The following is a 20,527-nucleotide window of genomic DNA, read 5'->3' as shown; positions in this document are numbered from 1 at the left end:
TAGATGGCGAGTCTGCACTAGTCTTCGCTGGATCGTTGAGCTATCAGCGTCAGTTAAACTTGTGTATCAGCCAACCTGTATCTTGAAAGCCTTTTGTTATTATCCCGCTAACCCGACCTTTTGTGTTTAGATCGTTTTTGGAACCGGATTCTGAGAGGAGTGACTGAGGAGGAACTTTTGTACAGAAAGTGTGGAGCACCCTTTCCCCTAACCCTGTTTCCCACGGACCCTGGCGACCCGGACCCGTTTCCCCTGCACGTTGTATATAGCCACTTGGTGATTGTGTTCACTGTGAATAAACCATATCAGATAACATGATTGCGACCACAATGAGCGAAGTTCTCATGTATTTCTCTGAGGATAAGCTTTGTGACGTGAAGATCCTTGTTCAGGATTGCTGGCCGCTTAGATCCCTCGGGTAATGCTGCTCTGCTGAGTCGCCCTCCGACCCTGAGGATGCCTTGTTCAAGTACTGGACTCAGTTTGAAAAGACTACTAGTCCTCTTCACCCCTTGACCTTTAGAAAGTGCGGTGATCTCTTTGGAAAATGTCCTCCTTTGACAGTAGTGAATGATTGCTTCTTCAGCCTTAGCAAGGTTCTCTACAGTTAGCTTGTTGGTGTCCCCTTGAAACAGGCTGTCCTTGAAACCATTCATATCCCTCTCGACTTCAGGTTGAGCTTTAACAGCACTCAACTCCTTCCTTTTGCGACACAGTTGCAGCAGAATGCTCTTGACTTTAAGCATCCATGCCACTACCCTTTTAAGCTTAAACCAGGATGAGAAGTACTGCAGGAACTCCAGCACTACATCTTCACATTCCTTGGTTGTACTAGCACACACCAGGTTACGGTCTTCAACTGGGTGCACCTCTCCTGGCCACTCTTCCATGGGCTTGGTGAGAAAGTCCAGCCCCTGTAACCATGTGTGGGACTGCAGGTAGCTCTCTGCTTGGAGCCCTCTTGACGCAAAGTCGACAGGATTCAGTGAGGTGTTGATATACCTCCATTGCTCTGGACTGGAACATTTCAAGATGGCATCCACACAGTTAGCCACAAAGGTATGGAATCTACTTGTTTGATTGCTGATATACTTGAGTGCCGTGGTACTATCTGACCAAAATACAGATGGTTGGAGTGGAAGCTGCAATTCAGATGCCAGAACCCTGTCCTGCATGCTCTGGGTTTGTCTCAGAGTCCTCACAGGTGACAAATTAGCTCCAGAAACCCAAGTCAGGTGTCTGAATACTGACACATGGACTCTTCCAATCCAGAGGGAGGACTTAGTCACACTTTATAATAACTACACAATAGTGAGCATTAGTATGTAATTTATTAATGGAACCAGACCCCAAACTGTTCCTTTTATACCCGACTTTCAGGACCTTAAAGTTTGCACTTATTATCAGTTGGAGCCCCTCCTCATTCTTCTTCTTCTTCTTTGGTGCAACCCTGTAAATTTTGGGGTACCCCTTTGGCCCCTCCCCTTTTCTACAATTCCCCTGTGGGAGAAGTCGGTGTCATTTCTTTCGTAAACACTGTACAACACAGATATAATGTATATTTAGCCACCCTGATATTTCTGATTGTGTTTTTAGTTCAATTATTGTCATCATTGTGCCTGTCTTTGCTAGATGCTGTAAATTTGTAGTACGTGTGTGCCACAAATGTGTTACAGGCACAGTCTATGCTAGCATGAATAGATCATTCTTGCTAGCTTGGAAGTTGTGGTGGGTGGAGCTAACCCTCTTCCCTACTGTTTGCATTTGGTTGTAGGAGCTGGAGCGAGCAAGTTAATGACTTGGAGGTCTTTGTTTCTTTGACCTTTCATTGTCGGACACAACGTAGGAACACGCCGGTTCCATTAAGACAGATTTAAAAGATCTGGATCAATAAGTTCAGAACATCATCAGTGACAGCATTTTTATATGTCTAAAGTATGACACACAGACAGACCAGTTATTTAGGAGCTGTTATGGTTGTAAATTATAGGTTTATTACTTAGAAAATAATTAATGAAGTATTTAGATAATAATAATGTTTCAGATGATTAACATACAGGATAATTCTGGTTCTATAAATGTTATGAAGTTTGATTTCTCTGAGGTTTCATAAATACTTATCTCTGACTGTAATTTCTGGTAACTGAGGCACTTACTAGTCGTTATTGTTAGTTAGTGCTTTTGTCTGATCTCAACGAAGGTGACGATTATTCAGACCTTCAGGAAGTTTTAGATGAAACTGAAAGGCCCACAGAACCAAACAAAGTCTCAGCTGTGATCACCAGAGATGGGCAGTAACGCGTTACAAGTAACGCGTTACTGTAATCCGATTACTTTTTTCAAGTAACGAGTAAAGTAAGGGATTACTATTGCAAAAACGGTAATTAGATTACCGTTACTTTCCCGTAGGAACACTGCGTTACTGCGTTACTAAAACCGTGATTTTTTTGCGAGAATGTCTCATGACAGTGACGTAAGCAAGTGCGACGTTCTTGACAACAGCTGTCTGCAGATCAACAGTGGATAATATATAGAGTGCGGGAGAGAGTATGAGCGTGGAGCGTTTAAAGCGTGGAAGTACTGACCTTACTTTGAGTTTGATTCCATAAAAAGTGACAAAAACATTAGTGTCCGTTGTGCGTGGGAAGAAAACTTCTTTTTACACCGAAAAAAAACCCCCTAAACTTCCAAGCAAGCACCGAGTAGCTACCACGTAATGGGAAATTCACAGAGAAACTCGCGGATTCTTCCACTGACTGCTGCGGCACACCTGCACCAGGGTAAACCTCCGCCTACCCTACTCCTGCTTTACAGGTGAAAATAGAGCAAAAGGACCGCTAGTCTTTGACTTTATTTATTTTCTGCTGTGTTTTACTTGCATCTATTTGAAAGAGTGAGTGTAAACACACACACACACAAAAATTATGTGCTGGAATGTGAAGAAAATAGGTTTAAATATTAAACAAATTTCTTCCAGTCAGAGAATGTTGCATATAATTAAATTTTTGCTTGATGCATAAAGTTAAAAGATTAAAACTAATAAAACAAGTTTTAAAAAGGGACTTTTCCATTTGATTACATTTTGTATGATGGATTATGTAGAAAAAGTAGAATTGGGCTGAAAGATCTATCACTTTATCACCTATTCAGGTTGTAAATCGTGTTTTTAAAAAGTAACTAAGTAATTAATTTCTCTTGAAAATAAGTAATCAGTAAAGTAACGGGATTACTTTTTGGGGGAAGTAATCAGTAATTAGTTACTGATTACTTTTTTCAAGTAACTTGACCAACACTGGTGATCACACCAGAAACAGAAAAACACAAAGTGATCAAACACATACCAAAGCCTACACTGCCATCTAGAGACATAAACTAGTACTGCTAGACAACCAGGCTACTTTAAAGCAGGTGATATTTAGGTTGAAAAATAAATGATAATAAACATTTGACAAAATCTTTTGGCAGCTAACATCTGGAAGTGAGCTGTTCTTTGGTGGTAATTAACAGTTTATTCTTGTTGGTAATTATGTAATGAAAGGTAGCAGTAAAAGTCACCCACTCACACACTCACACACACAAACACAGCAAATCTGCATTTATTTGTCCCACAAGTGGAAAATCTGCATTGTCATTGCAAAAAAGTGTACAGTGCAAGACAAAAGCAGCTAAATAAAAACTGTACAAAGAGCACGGTGTAGAAAGTGTACTATACAATCTATCTATCTATCTATCTATCTATCTATCTATCTATCTATCTATCTATCTATCTATCTATCTATGTGTGTGTGTGTGTGTGTGTGTGCGCGCGCGCATGTATGTATGTATGTATGTATATATATATATCTATATATATACACACACACATATATATATATATATATATATATGTAGATGTGTGTGTGTGTATAACTAGACTTTATGCATATTATGTAAGGTGCGGCTATATAAATATATGTACAACTCTTTGTATATATGTTTATGGACAGGCATGCAATGTAGTGACAAGGATTGACAAGAACTAATATTGCATATGAGAAATATTGCACATAGAAACTACCATGGTGTATTGTACGCTGCAGGTAAGGAAGGAAAGTAGCCTTGCAGGGAAGGAAAGACCTGAATCTCTCATGAATGGGGGAGGGTGTGTTTGCACAACAAAAGCAGGAGAACAATGGAGCTGAAGACCTGTGAAAATCTCAGCGGGGTGCCAAGAGGTGTTAGGGTCGGGGGAATTTACGCAAATTTGCGCAGGGCTACTAAATCTAGTAGTAGGGACTTGCACCAGGGGAAAAAAGGCTCAGTAATTCTAGTGTTAGGGGTGTTTGTGACCATAAAGTCTGTCTCACAAGGGCAGCCACTGGTCCAGGCGAGGATGCCTCCACAGTGGGATGTCTGAGGGTGCAGACATGGGTGAAGTTAGGACCAGGTGCCAGTGGACCTGTGTACCTCTGGAGATAGGAGTTATTATTTCACTCCACCAAAAGCAGGAGAGAAAGATGTTTATTAATAATCCTTCTAATTAATAAATGCTCTGTAGAGCAAATTTGTTGAAGGTAAACAAACATAAATGATGGAAACAGCATCAACCAATCACAATGCTGCACTCTTGCAGGAGGAGGTTGTGGTTTGATGCATGTGATGAATATATTTATTTCTTATTCTCCTAACAGGAAAATTATCTTTTATTTTTGTATATTTATACTAACATAAGTGCATTTAAAGGCTCGTCATCTTGATTTATTTATTCAGAAATGATATCAAACAATAATACAGAGAAACCCTGAATTAAATGACACAATTCTTGGTCATTGATGGTTACAGCTCACAGTGTCTCTGGGACCACTTTTGACAGCATTTGACTGAAGTGCTGGTTGGCTGCAGGGCCACCATGAAGGCTCTTTCTGGAGCTCTCAGTGCTGCAACACATATCCTGCAGTGCAGGCTGCAGGGTAACAGGACCAGTGGTTGTTAATGCTACATCCACTTTACAGTCAAAAACACCCACTAGTCTGGGCCTAACACCCAATCGGTGACCCTGTTTCCTCCACCAGCTCCATCCCTTTGTTTCTTAATCTCTTCTTTCTGTTGGAATGATTATTTCTTATTATAATTATAATTTCAAGGTTGATCGACCAAAGTTAATTCACTTTGACTGCATTCTATTTTTCTGTTGTTTTCTACTAACTATTATCACAAAGTCCAGAAGATAAATTTGATATTTTAGCACAAACAAGTTTCAGTAGTAAACGCTCAGAAGCAGCAAACTAGCAGTGCAAAATAGCCCATTTTAGTAGGTGGCCAGTTAAGTTGAGTGACCTAGTAATCCATTTACTTTTACTAATATTTTTTTCTAAGCTGGGGAAACAACTTCCCCCTAATTCTAGTTTATGCTGGGCCAGGCTAAACATGTCCTGGACATGGTCTCTGCACACAGAGAAAACTTAAAATAAATAAAGAGAGTGAAAATGTCAGTTCCTTTCCAGAGATCAGTTTGAACAGGACAGACATCTACTGTTTAAGTTAGACCAGAATGGGAAAAATGTTCCTATATGTGTGATTGTTCAAATAACACTGGTTTCCAGCATTAAGTAATCAGACAGAGCCAGTTTCCTCATCTATAAGACACTGTTTGTGGCTGTAACGGCCATCTACATACCTCACAGTGTCCAGTCTTAGCTGCTCAAGCATCTTCACTCCTGCCTCTCCTGGGTTATTGTAACTCAGGTCCAGCTCTTTCAGATGGGAAGAACTGGAGCTAAAAGCTGAGACCAGAGACTTGCAACCTTCCTCTGTGATCAGGCAGCCTGACAGCCTGCAGACATGACAAATACTCTTAGAGAAGAGAAAAATAGCTAAATGCAAACAGGAAATTGCAGCCAAACATGAAACAGGAGTTAAAAATGGCCATTAGTCAATCTAAACCTTAGATTGTAAACCTCTAAACCTCATCTACTGAACATTTCAAGAACGCTGACCTGAGTGTTTCCAGTTCACAATATGGACTTTTCAGTCCAGAAGACAAAACTTTCACTCCAGAGTCCTTCAGGTCATTGTTACTCAGGTCAAGCTGTCTCAAACTAGAGGGCTGGGAGCTGAGTAGTGAAGACAGAGTTTCACAGCTTCCCTCTGAGAGATTACAGACACTCAATCTGAAGAGACAATAATGAGAAAAATAATCATGTTAAACTTTCTGGTCTGAACCTTTGAAAAAACATGATCTAGATAAAATATCATCTCTATAGAGGTTAAATCATGTGGAGGGTTAATTAATCATCAATAATCAATCAATGAGTCATCATTAAATAATTAATTAAACGTCATTAATGAATTAAGTTCAAAATACTTAATAAATTAAATATATACATTACTGATTTAATGCCATGTAATTTCCAATAAATTAATTAGAAGTTTAGTGTTTTTTAACTATATTTAATTAATCACTTACTGACACATTTAATTATATATTTAAGAATCTATTTATTTAATTCATTTGGGCCCTTCTAGCCCTGCAGCTGTGCATGTGCTTACATATCCACTGGTATGTATCCTACAGGTATTCTCACAGCAGTGCTGCTGAACATTAAATGACCAGCAGATGTCAGTTCTTCATATAAGCAGTTAAACGAGGCTTTGTGTGATCTGCCTTTGGGCGAAGCAACTGGCCAGAAACATTCGACACATTCACAGAGCTTTACCACACCATCACTAGACAACAATGGAATTATTTTAACTAAAGAAAATTAATCAGAAAGTCTTCTGCCTGGTCTCGTACCTCTGTGTTTCTGTAACATGAATAATGAGCTGAAATTCTCCTCACGACTCCACCGATCAGCTCAAAGGGCCCTCGAGTTTACCTGCATGCATCCTGTTCACCTGTCAGCTGTTTACCACCTGCTGCTTATTCAGGAAACACGCCCACATTACCTGGTGACAGTCACAGTTTAATGCGGGCCACTGTTTGTCAATATAAAAGAATTTAGTTCCAATATTGTGCACACAATTTGCAAATGTACCGTATTTTTCGGACCATAAGACTCACTGGATTATAAGACGCATTAAGCGAAACAAAAATGTTGCATAAGTCAAACTTTACTCAGCTCATTCTTCTTGCTTCCTCCACTTCCGTACCGTTGATTCATTCATGTTTAATTCTCTCACAGCTGCTTTATTCCCATGTTGGGAAGGGCGATGGACACTAAGATAACTACAGAATACTTTATAAGTGAACCTGATGCTTTAATAAGGATTTGGGCTATTTGCATTTAAATCAAATAGATTTATTGACAGACATCAATTAAATAAGTAAACGTGTACCTCAGTAATATAGTTCTGCCACTTATCTGCTCTAATGACTGGAAATCTGATATCCAGTCACCAGCACAGCTCACTCACTTACAGTCACTTACTTCACTGTTTTTGCTCCTGAGCAAATCAGTTTGTTTTAGATTAAAGTTGTTTCATAACTGCATCATTTTACTGAAGTTTAATGTGTCAGCGGAGCACATGTGGAACTGAACCATTCGCTTGTCTTAATTATCTGATGTTTATATGTGTTACACTTTTTTAATCTTTAATTTTAAATTGAAACTAACATTTAAAAACATTTGGTACAATGTGGAAAGAGGAAGAGTATTTCCACCAGGAGCAGAAACGTCTGACTCAGCATGACGATGCTGTTGGTGGATACTGAAGAGCTCAGCCTGTCAAGACAGGATTAGGTTATCGTTTTTAAACATGTTTATTCAATTATATTCTGAGGCCAGTTATCTGGTATAATTTTTGGAAGTCTATTAAAATAAAAATAAAATCAGATGTGTGGTCTTTTGGTTGTTTTTGTTTTGTTCAATAAGCAGATGTTGATGTTTCAGCAATGCAGTAACTTAAGTTTAAAAGACTTGTTAGAAACTATGAAACACATCATACAGACTTGTGGACATTAGAAGACGACTAATAATCATCATGAATAAGACTAAAGGCAGGAAGGTGTCCTTTATAACTAATAATATTAATAGTGGTTGGCACCTCCACATTTGTATCATAGTCTGTCTGCAGCTGAGACAATACAAACTCAAACTGTGGGGAGAAGATTATATCACTTCAGTTTAAATTGACCTGGAAGCGCCACATTTTCACAGACTTCTTTATTTATAGCATTTTTTACGTGCTGTAGAGATTATACAGTTAGGTCCATAAATATCTGGACAGAGAGAACTTAATTTCTAATTTTGGTTCTGTACATACACTAAAATCAATTTTAAATGAAACAACTCAGATGTGTTGGAAGTGCAGACTTTCAGCTTTAATTCAGGGGGTTGAACAAAGAGATTGCAGAAAAATGTGAGGAACTAAAGCATGTTTAACACAATCCCTTCATTTCAGGGGAAATGTAGAGGAAAAATTAGAAAAATTAAATAACTTAATTAAATCATAAGATTGTCAGCTGATAACCAGCTTTATGCGACCGCTTATCCTGGTCCCAGTGTTAGGGTCAGTGAATCCAGTTAACAGAAAGATATCTTGGATATACTTGACTGACTTTTTAGACTCAAGATTAATAATCATAATAAAAATTATAGTCTAACATCCAGAAATCTGTACGATGTGTTTCATTATGTCTAACAAGCTTTTTAGAGTTAAACCTAACAGTTACTACATGACTGAAACACCAACATTAGCTCTTTTATTTATTTTTTTATTTATTTATTTTTTTTAGATATACAATTTTTATTCGTTATCAAGAATAGCATAAAACATAACAACCAAACAGAAAAGAAAAAAAAGAAAAAAACAAAACAAGACACATCCACACACACACAAAAAACATATTTTCACTCAATTACCCACAGATATAGAAAGAGAAAAAGATAAACTCCAAGAATGAATTGTCCTTTACACTTACTTCCTATTTAACTGAGAGCATCTTAATCGCAACCACCCCCCCTCAACAGTTGGGACAAATCATTTGGCAAATAAGAAAGCAAAGGGGACCAAACATTGAGAAAGAGACCCTCATTTCCTCCTAAAATAGCAGCAGTTCTTTCGTGAGGAATAATTCTCTGTACCACAACGTCACAGAGGGAGGTTTATCCTTAACCCAATTAATGAGAATACATTTCCTAGCTACCAGCAATAGTTTGTCACATAATTTGCGCTGCAAGTGATTCAATGTTACTTCTTTTGAGGGTAGGCCAAGAAGAAAATACCCGGGGTCCCTTTGAATCAGATTGTTAAAAATATTACTTAGTTCTTGAGATATGAAGCTCCAAAATCTTTTGATTAATTTACATTCCCAAAAGTAATGAAAAAAAGTGCCAGTTTCTTTTTGACATTTACTACAAAGATGGTGAAATGTGAGGTGCAATCTTATGCAAGACATTAGGAGCTATATAAAGGCGATGTATGATTTTGTATTGGGTTTCTCGCAAGGGGTTACAAGTAAAAGTGGAACTACTCATGTTAATGGCTCCTTTCCACTCCTCTTCAGTATATTGATTATTAAGATCTCTCTCCCATTTATAAATAGCGCTCAGTGTGTTGCTACTAAGAGTATATAGGAGAGAGTAAAAAGCTGAGATAAAATGAGTTCTGTCTTTTCGCTTAATAAGAAATGTCTCAGTATCATCATATATAACTATTTCTGAAGACTGTGGAATTCTAGAATGAACGAAGTTACGAACCTGGAGAAAGCCAAAAAAATGGTCTCTAGGAATATTAAAATTTGACTGCAATTGCTCAAAGTTCATCAGTGTGTTGTTTTGATACAAATCGCCAATTACCCTCAATCCCTTTTTGTGCCACTTATCGAACATGCTACAAGACATTCCTGGAACAAAATCTTTGTTTCTCAGTAAAGGAGTCAAGAATGAAGTGCAATCTTCTCTACCCAACCTTTTACGCATTTCCGCCCAGACTCTTATTGTATTATAAATGATTGGGTTATTCTTAATCCCCATTTTTAATATTGTTTTTTTGTCACAGACAGCTAAGCTCCAAAGGGAATAAGGTAAAGTGGACCAAGAGTCTAGGTGAGAGTGAGAATTTAGATAAGCATGTAGCCACTCCGATAAGACACGGCTATGACATGCCCAATTATAAAAAATTAAATTTGGTAAGCCTAAGCCTCCCCTATCTGTAGGCAGTTGCACAGTTCCAATCCTTAATCTAGGTTTCTTGCCACGCCAGATACATTTTGAAAAGGCTTTTTCTATATCACAAGAAACTTTCTGGGTGATCAGTAAAGGTAGCATTTGTAGGGGATATAATAAACGCGGGAGAATACTCATTTTGATTAAGTTCACACGCCCCATAAGAGAAAGCGGCAGTTTTTGCCATCTATCTAAATCTTTTTTTATTTTTATTATAACGGGTGATAAGTTCAGTTTCCATAAATCTTTAAGAACTGGTGGAATTTTTAGCCCAAGGTATGTAAAGCTGCTGGGGGACCATTGAAAGGCATTAGAGATATCTGGCAAAGAGTTAATCTGATCACCCAGCGGCATAACTTCTGATTTCCCAAAATTAATTCTGTAACCAGAGAATGAGCTGAACTCATGTATGGTAGACATAATAGCTGGTATTGATTGTTCTGGTTTTGATAAGAACAGCAGAATATCGTCAGCGTACAATGCTATCTTATGATTTGTTCCACCCACTGTTATACCATGCACATCTTGGTGCTGGCGAATAGCCTCAGCTAGAGGTTCAAGTGCTAATGCAAAGAGGAGAGGGGACAGGGGACAGCCTTGCCTCGTACCTCTTTGCAATGGAAACGCTGATGATTGTATACCATTAGTTATGACAAAAGCTTCTGGAAATTTGTAGATAGTTTTAATCCATGCAATAAAACCCTCGCCTAAGCCAAATCTCTCTAATACACTAAATAGATATGTCCACTCGATTCTGTCAAATGCCTTTTCGGCATCTAAAGATATAACATAGGCTTTATGATTTGTCTGATTCAAGTATTGTATAATATTTAATAGTCGTCTAATATTTGTAGATGAGAAACGATTTTGGATAAAGCCTTTTTGATCAGGGTTTATGAGCAGTGGGAGAATGCCGTCAAGCCTCCTTACTAATAGCTTGGAGAGTAATTTAGCATCGACATTGATGAGACTGATCGGTCTGTATGATTCACACCTATCTGGAGATTTATTTTTCTTTAGAATTAACAAAATATTAGCCTGTCTGAGTGTTGGGGGCAACTGTTCATTCTTAAAAGAGTCTAAAAACATATCAGTCAATGGTCCTACAAGAAGGTGACTTAGTTTTTTATAAAACTCTGGGCAGAAACCATCAGGTCCTGGTGCTTTTCCTCCTTTAAGGGAGTTAATAGCAAGTCGCACCTCCTCCTCTGTCACAGGGTTATTTAACTCTTTCCTGTGACTTTCTGATAACGATACAACAGGCACCTTCTCTAGAAATTCCCGCATCTTCCCATCTGTATTACTACACTCTGATGAGTATAAGTGTATATAAAACTGCTTCATAATTCGATTAATATCCGTTGTTTTATAATGCTTAACATGTTTATTATCAAACAGTGATTGTATAACGTTTGTATCTGTCCTGCCTTTTGCTATTTTTGCTAAGAGACGGCCAGGTTTATTCCCAGATTCATATAATTTATGCTTAGCAAAGAAAATTGCTGCCTTTGCTCTTTTAGTCAGTAATTGATTTAAAGCTGAGCGGGCTGCTTCTAACTTCTTAAGTATAGTTTTGGACCTGGAGATTTTAAACTGCACTTCTAGTTTTTGTATTATGTGCTCTAAATCGAGTTGTTCTTTCATTGACGCCTTTTTCTGCGCTATAGTGTATGAGATAATACTACCCCTAAGATAGGCTTTAGCAGTTTCCCACAATAAAGATGGGCTTACATCTTCCGTTTTATTAGTGGTCATAAAAACATTCCTCTCTTTAGTGATATACTCAATAAATAAGGGGTTACTCAATAAATGAGGATTCATCCTCCATCGGCGGGAATTTGGCTCAAAATAAGGTGGGTGAATATTTATACTTACTACTGAATGATCAGATAATGGACAAGACCTTATTGAGCACTCTTCCATCCTATCCAACACCATCCTGGATGACAGGAACAAATCTATTCTTGAGAAACTCTGGTGGGGGCAGGAAAAAAAATTGAAGTCCCTATCTGTGGGGTGAGCTACTCGCCAGGAATCAAAATTTCTAGATCAGAACAGAACTCTTTCAATCTAATGCTTCTTGGCGACAATTCACTCCCTGGTGGAGATTTATCAACCCTAGGATCAGGAACACAATTAAAATCACCTCCCAACACCAAATATGGGGAAGCTATGGCTGAAACATGGGTTAAGAGATTGGGAAAAAAGAGACATCTTCTGAATTTGGACCATAAATACATCCTATAGAAACAGATTCTCTAAATAAGAAACCAGATATAAGAATGTAGCGTCCTTCCTTATCTTTTATGACTTTTTCTATGGTTAGAGGCAACTTGCTACGGATAAGGATGGCTACTCCTCTGCTTTTTGTGTTATATGATGAGTAAAAAACTTGGCCAACCCAATTTCTTTTTAGTTTTGAGTGTTCCAAATCATTTAAATGAGTTTCTGAAAGTAAGGCAATTTGTGTTTTTTCCTTTTTCAAGAATGAAAGACGTTTTTGTCTTTTAACAACATTATTCAGCCCTTTAACATTTAAAGAAATTATTTTAAGGTCAGTCATATCAGCTCAATCTCTTTTGTTATAGTTTCTTTTCCCCCCTCTATTATAACATGATGTGTGGGAAACCATTTTTCGGAGTGCGCTACTGCAATTAAGCAAACAGATGTTTCCATAGAAGGGAATGCAGGTAATTTTAGATACATTATATAGACACAAACATGAAAAAATAAATAAATAAACAACAGAAACAATAACCACGCATATTAATGATAAAAAAAAAGGAAAATAACAACCCCTAAAATCCCCCTTCCCTCCCCCCAAAAAAACGATCCTACGATCCATCAAAAAAGAAAACTTGGTTTCGTGAAACCGAGCAAAAGTCACTGACAGAGAGGCAAAAAGGAAAAGAAAAAGAAACAAAACTTCCTCTCCAAACTCCCGCATGCCACCGAGAGAACCTCATTTATATTTCTGAGTTAAACATGTTTTACTTTATAAAGTTTGTAAGAAAAAACAAATAAGAAGGGACGGGACAGTTAAATCATTCCTTAATAACTGTACAACTTCCAGTTCCAATATACCTTAACATGGACTGGGTATCCTTAAATTAAGAGTATGTGTAATATTTAAGTGCCGTAATAGAGCTAATCATATTCAATCAATTGCTGTCGGTGTTCAATTTAACTCAAATTGTTCAAAAAAGCAAGAGCATCTTCAGATTTACGGAAGGAGTAATTGTTTCCTCCGTGAGAAAAGTTAAGTGTAGCAGGATAGCGCATATAAAAGCGCATATTTTTCCGGATAAGTTTTTGGCACACTCCGTTAAACGCACGTCGCATCTCTTTTACTCCTGTTGCCAAATCTTGTCGAATATGAATGATCTGTCCATCATAAGTCAGGGGGCCATTATCTTTAGCTGCAGTGAGGATCCTAATCTTGTCTACCGGATTATGCACCTTAATAATCATTGCACGAGGGTGATTAGGTCTTGATAATCCAATGGACCGATGGGCTCTGTCGATTTTGATTTTCCCCTGTTTAGTTTGAATACTCAACAAAGTCGGTAGCCAGCCTTCGAGGAATTTCACCGGTTCACGACCTTCAGTGCCTTCCTTTAAGTTCAGAATTACAATGTTGTCTCTTCGGCTCCGGCCCTCCAAGTCTAGACATTTTTCCATAAGAGTATTCACTTTAGTCTCCATATCAGCCAGTCTAGTTTCCATACCTGACAGCGAGTCTTCTGCAGTTGAAATGTGATTCTCCGTGTCAGAGATCCGTTGAGAATTTAATTCCAGTTGTGCCGATATACTTTTTAGTGATAATGAGAGCTCATCGAATTTATTCTCCATCATAGTAGATATTTTGTCCACGACTGTCTTTGATATTTCCGCAGCGAGCGCGTCGGTGTCCACAGGTGTACTTGGAGTGGTAGCTGTGCTCGTCAACATACCCTTTTTCGCTTCTGATTCTTCAGGAGATTTGTTGGATGCAGATTTTGCAGCTCTTGTAGGAGGCATTTTAACAGACTCTTGTTTAAAGTTTTTATCCCTCAAGGTTGTACAGAACGTATCGATAATAAAGCAGGATATGCTCAGTGGCGGCGGGAGCTCAGGAAAGACCTCCGCTCAGTCTGACACCATCACGTGACCAAGCTCTTTTATTAAAACATGCATATTAGGGCTGGTATCGTCACTCATTTCTAGAATCGATTCGATTCCGATTCACAAGGTCCCAAATCGATTCGAACCACGATTCCATTCAGTTTGAATCGGGGAAATTTTGCCTCAGACAGTCAGAAATATTATAATTCAGGTCATGCATCAGTACATTTTTATATTTTTATATCTATAAAAAGAAATCTGACACTTGCGAGACTTTATCAAAGGTGACCATGGCTCAGGGGGTTGGGAAGCGTATCTGTAACCGGAAGGTCGCCGGTTCGATCCCCGGGCTCTCTGTCCTGGTCGTTGTGTCCTTGGGCAAGACACTTTACCCTGCTGGTGTTGGCCAGAGGGGCCGATGGCGCGATATGGCAGCCTCGCTTCTGTCAGTCTGCCCCAGGGCAGCTGTGGCTACAACCGTAGCTTGCCTCCACCAGTGTGTGAATGCGAGAGTGAGTGAGTAGTGGCATTGTAAAGTGCTTTGGGTGCCTTGAAAAGCGCTCTATAAATCCAATCTATTATTAAAGGTGTGAGCATCACAGCAGATGCCTTTGTGTCAAAGTAGCTGAGGATAAAACACAGAAAAACATGAAGGTTTTCCTGGCCTGGGATTTTATACAAATATTCTGCAGTACATCAAAAACGAAAGAAAACCATTAATGAACATATGAACATTACCTGGTGCTGCTGTCATGAAGCAGAGCAAAGTTAGAGAGGTTTTATTCCAGACACAGCTGAGCGTTTTGCAATTTTGCATCATTTTAAAAAGTTTAAATTTGTTCAGTATTGAACAGCAGAAATGAGGCTTTGTTTTCGGAAGTAAGTAAAAGAAAAAAAAACAGCGGCCGACAGGCTGTAAGAACGATAGACTTGTGCATAACAAGCAAGCGAATAATGCAGAAAACAGATTTTTAGACGGGAAACTGTTCTTGAAGTACAGAGAGAGAGAGAGAGAGAGCGAGAGAGCTGTGCAGGAAGTGTGATTTTATTGTGGTGGCAGCAAAACAATCAGAGGGAATTCATGACGATGTTTATGTGAAGCGTAGTTTGGATCTTCTTTTGCTGCTGGTTTACTCAATATTGTTTGGAGAGAGATAAAACCTGCAGCTTCAGAATCAGCGCAAAAAGGGCATAAACACAAAGCGCGGACCCGCCGAAACATCAGAATCAGCGAGCTGTCGGCTTTCAGCTCGTGTCCGTGCAGTCAGGTGAGAAAGTCACATCTCACTGATTCTGATGTGTCGGCGGCTCCGCGCTTTGTGTTTACGTCTTTGTGCAGAATCCGTGTTCCTGCTCTCATTTACTGTTTTAGCTGTTTGGTGGTTGTTGAAATTTTGGAGGTTTAATCTGAGATTCTGGCGTTTTGGCCAAAATAAATTTATATAAAAAAATCGATTCAGGATTTTAATGAATCGATATCACGTTATCCAAGCGAGAATCGATTTTAATCGATAAATCGATAATCAAAACCCACCCCTGATGCATATACACGGGTCATACTGCTTATTGAAACCCCCCCAAAGATCAGATCTTAATCAGACAGGTTTTTGTTTTTTGTTTTTAAAGTTTAGACTTTGCTTCTATTGGACTTTTTATCAGTAACACGTGCTTACTTTTTCCAGGAACAGTTGAAACTAACATAAATAAATAACTCCAGAGGTGATAGTCAGCAGGGGGTTTACAAGTTGTGTGCCGCGTTGTCGGCGGTATAAACTCGACCACTTGCAAGGTGAGCTGGCAGACATCACTGAATTCATCAGAGATGATTAGGTTCATTTTGACAAAGTGAGCAGATATTTAACCTCCTAGGACCTGGCGTCCACATATGTGGACATCACATTTTGGGTTTTTTAGACCAAAATACTCAATTTTGCTCTACAAGGGCCTGATATCCACTTACGAGGATGTTATACTGCCACTGTGCTATCGAAATTTTAGACCAATATCCTCATATGTGGCTCTCGTTTTTCTCACAAACAAAAATTTGGTAAAAAAAAAAAAATCTGGTAATTCTTTGTTTTTACATTCATCAGGTCCCAATCAGCCCAAATATCAAAGAGAAATTAAAAATGAATGCCACAGAGGAGTTCGGGTCTTAGGAGGTTAAAGATTATGCCACTACATTCTTGTCTAGAAGATATTAAAGTGTATTTGGTGACACACAAAAAAGGGTAAAGTTTAAGTATAGTTTGGATCCACAATGTCCAAACCGGGGTGTATAGGCCTACTTAGTTTTGAGAAATTGTCATGGGACCGGGGTCTGGGTGACCCAGGGCCTGTAAGAAGTTATGGACATGTGTGTTTTTGGTGCTGCTGTCTCCTGTTTCCATGTTTGTGTATCTAGGGCTGTATCCCAATTCAGGGTCTGCGGCCTTAAAGTACGCAGCCTCAACGGCCCTCAAGGACCGCGTACTCAAAGACCGCTAAGGCCGGAAGTGTGAGGCTTGTAAAATGGGACGGTCTAGCCTCCGTCGCGCTGCCCAGGTTGCCTAGCAACCATGATAGCTGGAAACGTGTGGTCGACAGAAATGAAGGAGAAAATATTTTGTTCGTTTGTTTGTTTCTGCATGAGCTTTGTGTGATTTAATAAGTATCTGAGGCTGAGACCACATGACTGTAAAACATGATTGTTGGGCTTCATATCTGTACTGAACAGTCATATAAGATTAGCTAGTAAATAACAAATAGTTAATGTTGTTCATGAGACTAAAGTCAGTGTAAATATTATATGGCCAATATTATAGTTATTATACTAATCATTATCAGTTATTATAGCAGTGAGTTTGAACTCTCAAATCAAATCACTTCTATTGTCACATCACATGTGCAGGTACACTGGTATAGCACATGTGAGTGAACTCTGTGTCAAATACTGAGCTTCAGTAAAGATTCAAGTTGCAGCTATTTATATGTCCTATCACCTTAAATCTTCACTCAAAGACACTCAAGTATCTTTGACAGTGTATATATAGATGTATTATATATGAGACAAATGTTGTTCCTTCAGTATGTTGGCATTATTACATTTGGCTCAATGCTTACATATATGTGTAAAAAGCAAATGTACGAGCTGTGATAACTGTGTCTGATAGAATGAAGAGGAGACTGATATATGAAATATTCCTTTATTGGGTGAGAAAATCAGACCATGTCATAACTGCTTTAAGTCATACAGAATAGATATCAGAGCCTTAAACAGGCTGACTTCTGCTAAATGGGTCAAACTGGGCAGAAAGTCTACAAACACATAACATCCTTATAGAATATGATGTAACACTATAGATCAACTTACCTCAGAACATATAAAGCATATAAACAATTACAGCAATATGATGCAACAAACACAGCAGTGCTACTGATCCAAAATACTCAAAGCTTCATAGAACTGAAACAAACATTTATTTTTAGCTCCATTCTGCTGCTGATACATACTTTAGGTTTCTGAATATTAAACTTGTTGCTGCCTTTCATAGTGTGTGACTTGAAGGCCCTGAGTACTTTCTCCCACACTGAAAACACTGGGATGATAACATTATTTGAACATTACCTAATAAGACTGATTCAGGACAGACAATTAGTTATTTAAACTTTTCTAGCAGTCCTTCACAAACAGGGAACAGTCTGTCTATTCTCTCCATCTGTCAGCTGCTGCTTGCTCTTCCTCCTCCTCTTCCTCACACACTGCTGAGTTTGTCCTGGTGGATCATCAGGGGTGCAAAGCCTCACAGATGATGTGCAGCAGTGGGTCCCTCAGTCTGTCCTCACTCTGGACACTTGCAGTTGTCACACATGGAAATCAAATGTGTGATAAGCTGCAGGATTCAAACACAAGTGTAACTTATAAATACATGTTCATGCTTTTATTCCACAATCAGAGAGAAAGAAACAGAGAGAGAGTGCAGGACAGACAGACAGGTGACAGTCTCAGGTGTTTACACTGCTACAAAACAGCACCAGAGAAGGAGGATTTAGTGTTTGTGTTATTACGAGTGCTAAACAAGAAGAGTTCCCAGATGGTACAGTGGACACATGTGTGACTCCTGTGATTAAAGCATCTTTCTTTCAGCTTAACGAGTGAACCGTCAGCTCGTTCAAACAGACGTTAAAGTCCGTTTGGCTCGACACCACCGAACAGAGGCAGCAATATAACATAGCTAACATTAACAGTGCAGTGAATCCTGCTTGTGCCGTGATGTTCAGGACTGCAAACCGAGCAGCATCACTGACTTTCAGCTTGTTGTGTTTGTGGATATATGACTGACTTTAATTATCCATAAAATCATCACATTCTTTGTAAGATTAAGGCCGACTATTGAACGGCGTATATTTTGAAATAAATGTTTCTACTTTTACTTTAAAAAGTAAAAACATCGCTAATGTCACATAACTTTGCCGACATGTGGCCAACAGTAATGTTTTAATGTTCTTCATTATTAAACATTTGCGCATAAATAAGTGACATAATATTGAGTACTTACTTTTGAAAGTTTACTCTTTGGCCGCTCCGATTCCACCGTTTTTTTCGGAAAAAATGATCCACACCACCGCCGCGCTATGAAGTCTGGGATATGTTGGGCCATGAAGGCTACACCAACCCATCCTTAAAATTCAGGGAAATGAAGGACGCATTTGAGGGCCGCATTTCGAGCAGCCTTTGAATTGGGACAGCCTTCATCGTGTGGCTGTGACGTAATCGGTCTTGAAATGCAGCCTTTAAGACTGCAGACCCTGGCTGTGTCCTTCAAAAGAGACTCTACAAGTTCTCAAATGAGGCTCGAAAGTCAAGGTTAAGGAAGCCATGAACTTGGCCTTATCAGTGCCAGGCTCCAGTAGTCTTGGCTTAGAAGCAACCATAGAAAGTCAATAACATGCCATGACCTCAAGCGACACGGGTGAAAAAATCACGACTTGGAAGCAGGCTGTTGGTGGAACTCCACCTGCATAGGTGGCTTCTGATCAGTAGGAGCTTCCAAGAGTTGGCTTTCATTGGTACAGCTTGAAGTAATTTCTTGTAAACACACATTTCTCTTGTGTTCTTAACAGTTCTTCCACCCTCTTTTTTGGTATATTAGACCAAAAAAAGGGGTCAGTTTAGACACAAGTCGTGGGCCGGTTAGCTCAGCTGGTCAGAGCGTGGTGCTAATAACGCCAAAGTCATGGGTCCAATCCCCATACTGGCCATTCCAACAGCCATCCAAGGTGCTGTCTCATGGTAGACTGTGGTTTTTGTTTGGTGGGATCCAAGAAAAAGACCTCTGCCAACTTCCAGGTGACAGATCGGGCCACGTAAGCTTTATGACCTCCATTGGCAGATGATACTCTGGCTTAGTGGGTGGATCCACTGTGCATGTGGCAGGTAGGACTACGTTTTTAAGAGCGTGATACATGGGAGAAATGCTGTGGCATGCACTTATTTCAAGCAACAATCAATTATTTCAAGCAACAATCAAGCAATATCCACCAGCCACGTGACCAACCCAACACCAGCAGTTGGCTCAAACAGACTCCAACGATCGTTCGTGAAAAGTGGGAACTTCTACCAGACCACGTGGCCTAACGGACAAGGTGTCTGACTTCGGATCAGAAGATTGAGGGTTCGAGTCCCTTCGTGGTTGGTTGTGAGTCCTTGAGGAGCAGGCATGCGTTCGCAGCAGGCCAACCTCGGATCCTTTATGTCATCCAAAATTGCTACGCTGTTGTCAATTTCATGTCCTTCAACAGAGACTCTACGAGTTCTCAAACGAGGCTCGAATGGCCAGGTTGGGGACTGAAGCCATGAACTTGGCCTTATCAGTGCCAGGCTCCAGTAGTCTTGGCTTAGAAGCAACCATAGAAAGTCAATAACATGCCATGACCTGAAGCAACACGGGTGAAAAAATCACGACTTGGAAGCAGGCTGTTGGTGGAACTCCACCTGCATAGGTGGCTTCTGATCAGTAGGAGCTTCCAAGAGTTGGCTTTCATTGGTACAGCTTGAAGTACTTTGTTGTAAACACACATTTCTCTTGTATTCTTAACAGTTCTTCCACCCTCTTTTTTGGTATATTAGACCAAAAAAAGGGGTCGGTTTAAACACAAGTTTTGGGCCGGTTAGCTCAGCTGGTCAGAGCGTAGTGCTAATAACGCTAAGGTCATGGGTTCAATCCCCATACTGGCCATTCCAGCAGCCATCCAAGGTACTGTCTCATGATAGACTGTGGGTTTTATTTGGTGGGATC

General features: G+C 39.4%; 3 non-coding genes across 3 annotated transcripts; all 3 read left to right on the top strand.

The window, feature by feature from the left end:
- The first annotated feature begins 19,416 nt into the window (after positions 1–19,416).
- On the top strand, positions 19,417–19,490 carry trnai-aau (transfer RNA isoleucine (anticodon AAU)). The gene has a single exon. It is a non-coding gene; the product is annotated as a tRNA-Ile (tRNA).
- A 361-nt stretch (positions 19,491–19,851) lies between these two features.
- trnar-ucg (transfer RNA arginine (anticodon UCG)) lies at positions 19,852–19,924 on the top strand. The gene has a single exon. It is a non-coding gene; the product is annotated as a tRNA-Arg (tRNA).
- Positions 19,925–20,393: 469 nt separating this feature from the next.
- On the top strand, positions 20,394–20,467 carry trnai-aau (transfer RNA isoleucine (anticodon AAU)). Its single transcript has one exon. It is a non-coding gene; the product is annotated as a tRNA-Ile (tRNA).
- Positions 20,468–20,527: the final 60 nt, after the last annotated feature.

Source organism: Perissodus microlepis, chromosome 3, assembly GCF_051167445.1.
Source record: "Perissodus microlepis isolate ML-2025 ecotype Zambia chromosome 3, ASM5116744v1, whole genome shotgun sequence".
Taxonomy (NCBI): Eukaryota; Metazoa; Chordata; class Actinopteri; order Cichliformes; family Cichlidae; genus Perissodus; species Perissodus microlepis.
Note: the sequence above shows the minus strand (reverse complement) of the source record. Positions and strands in the feature narration are given on the sequence as shown.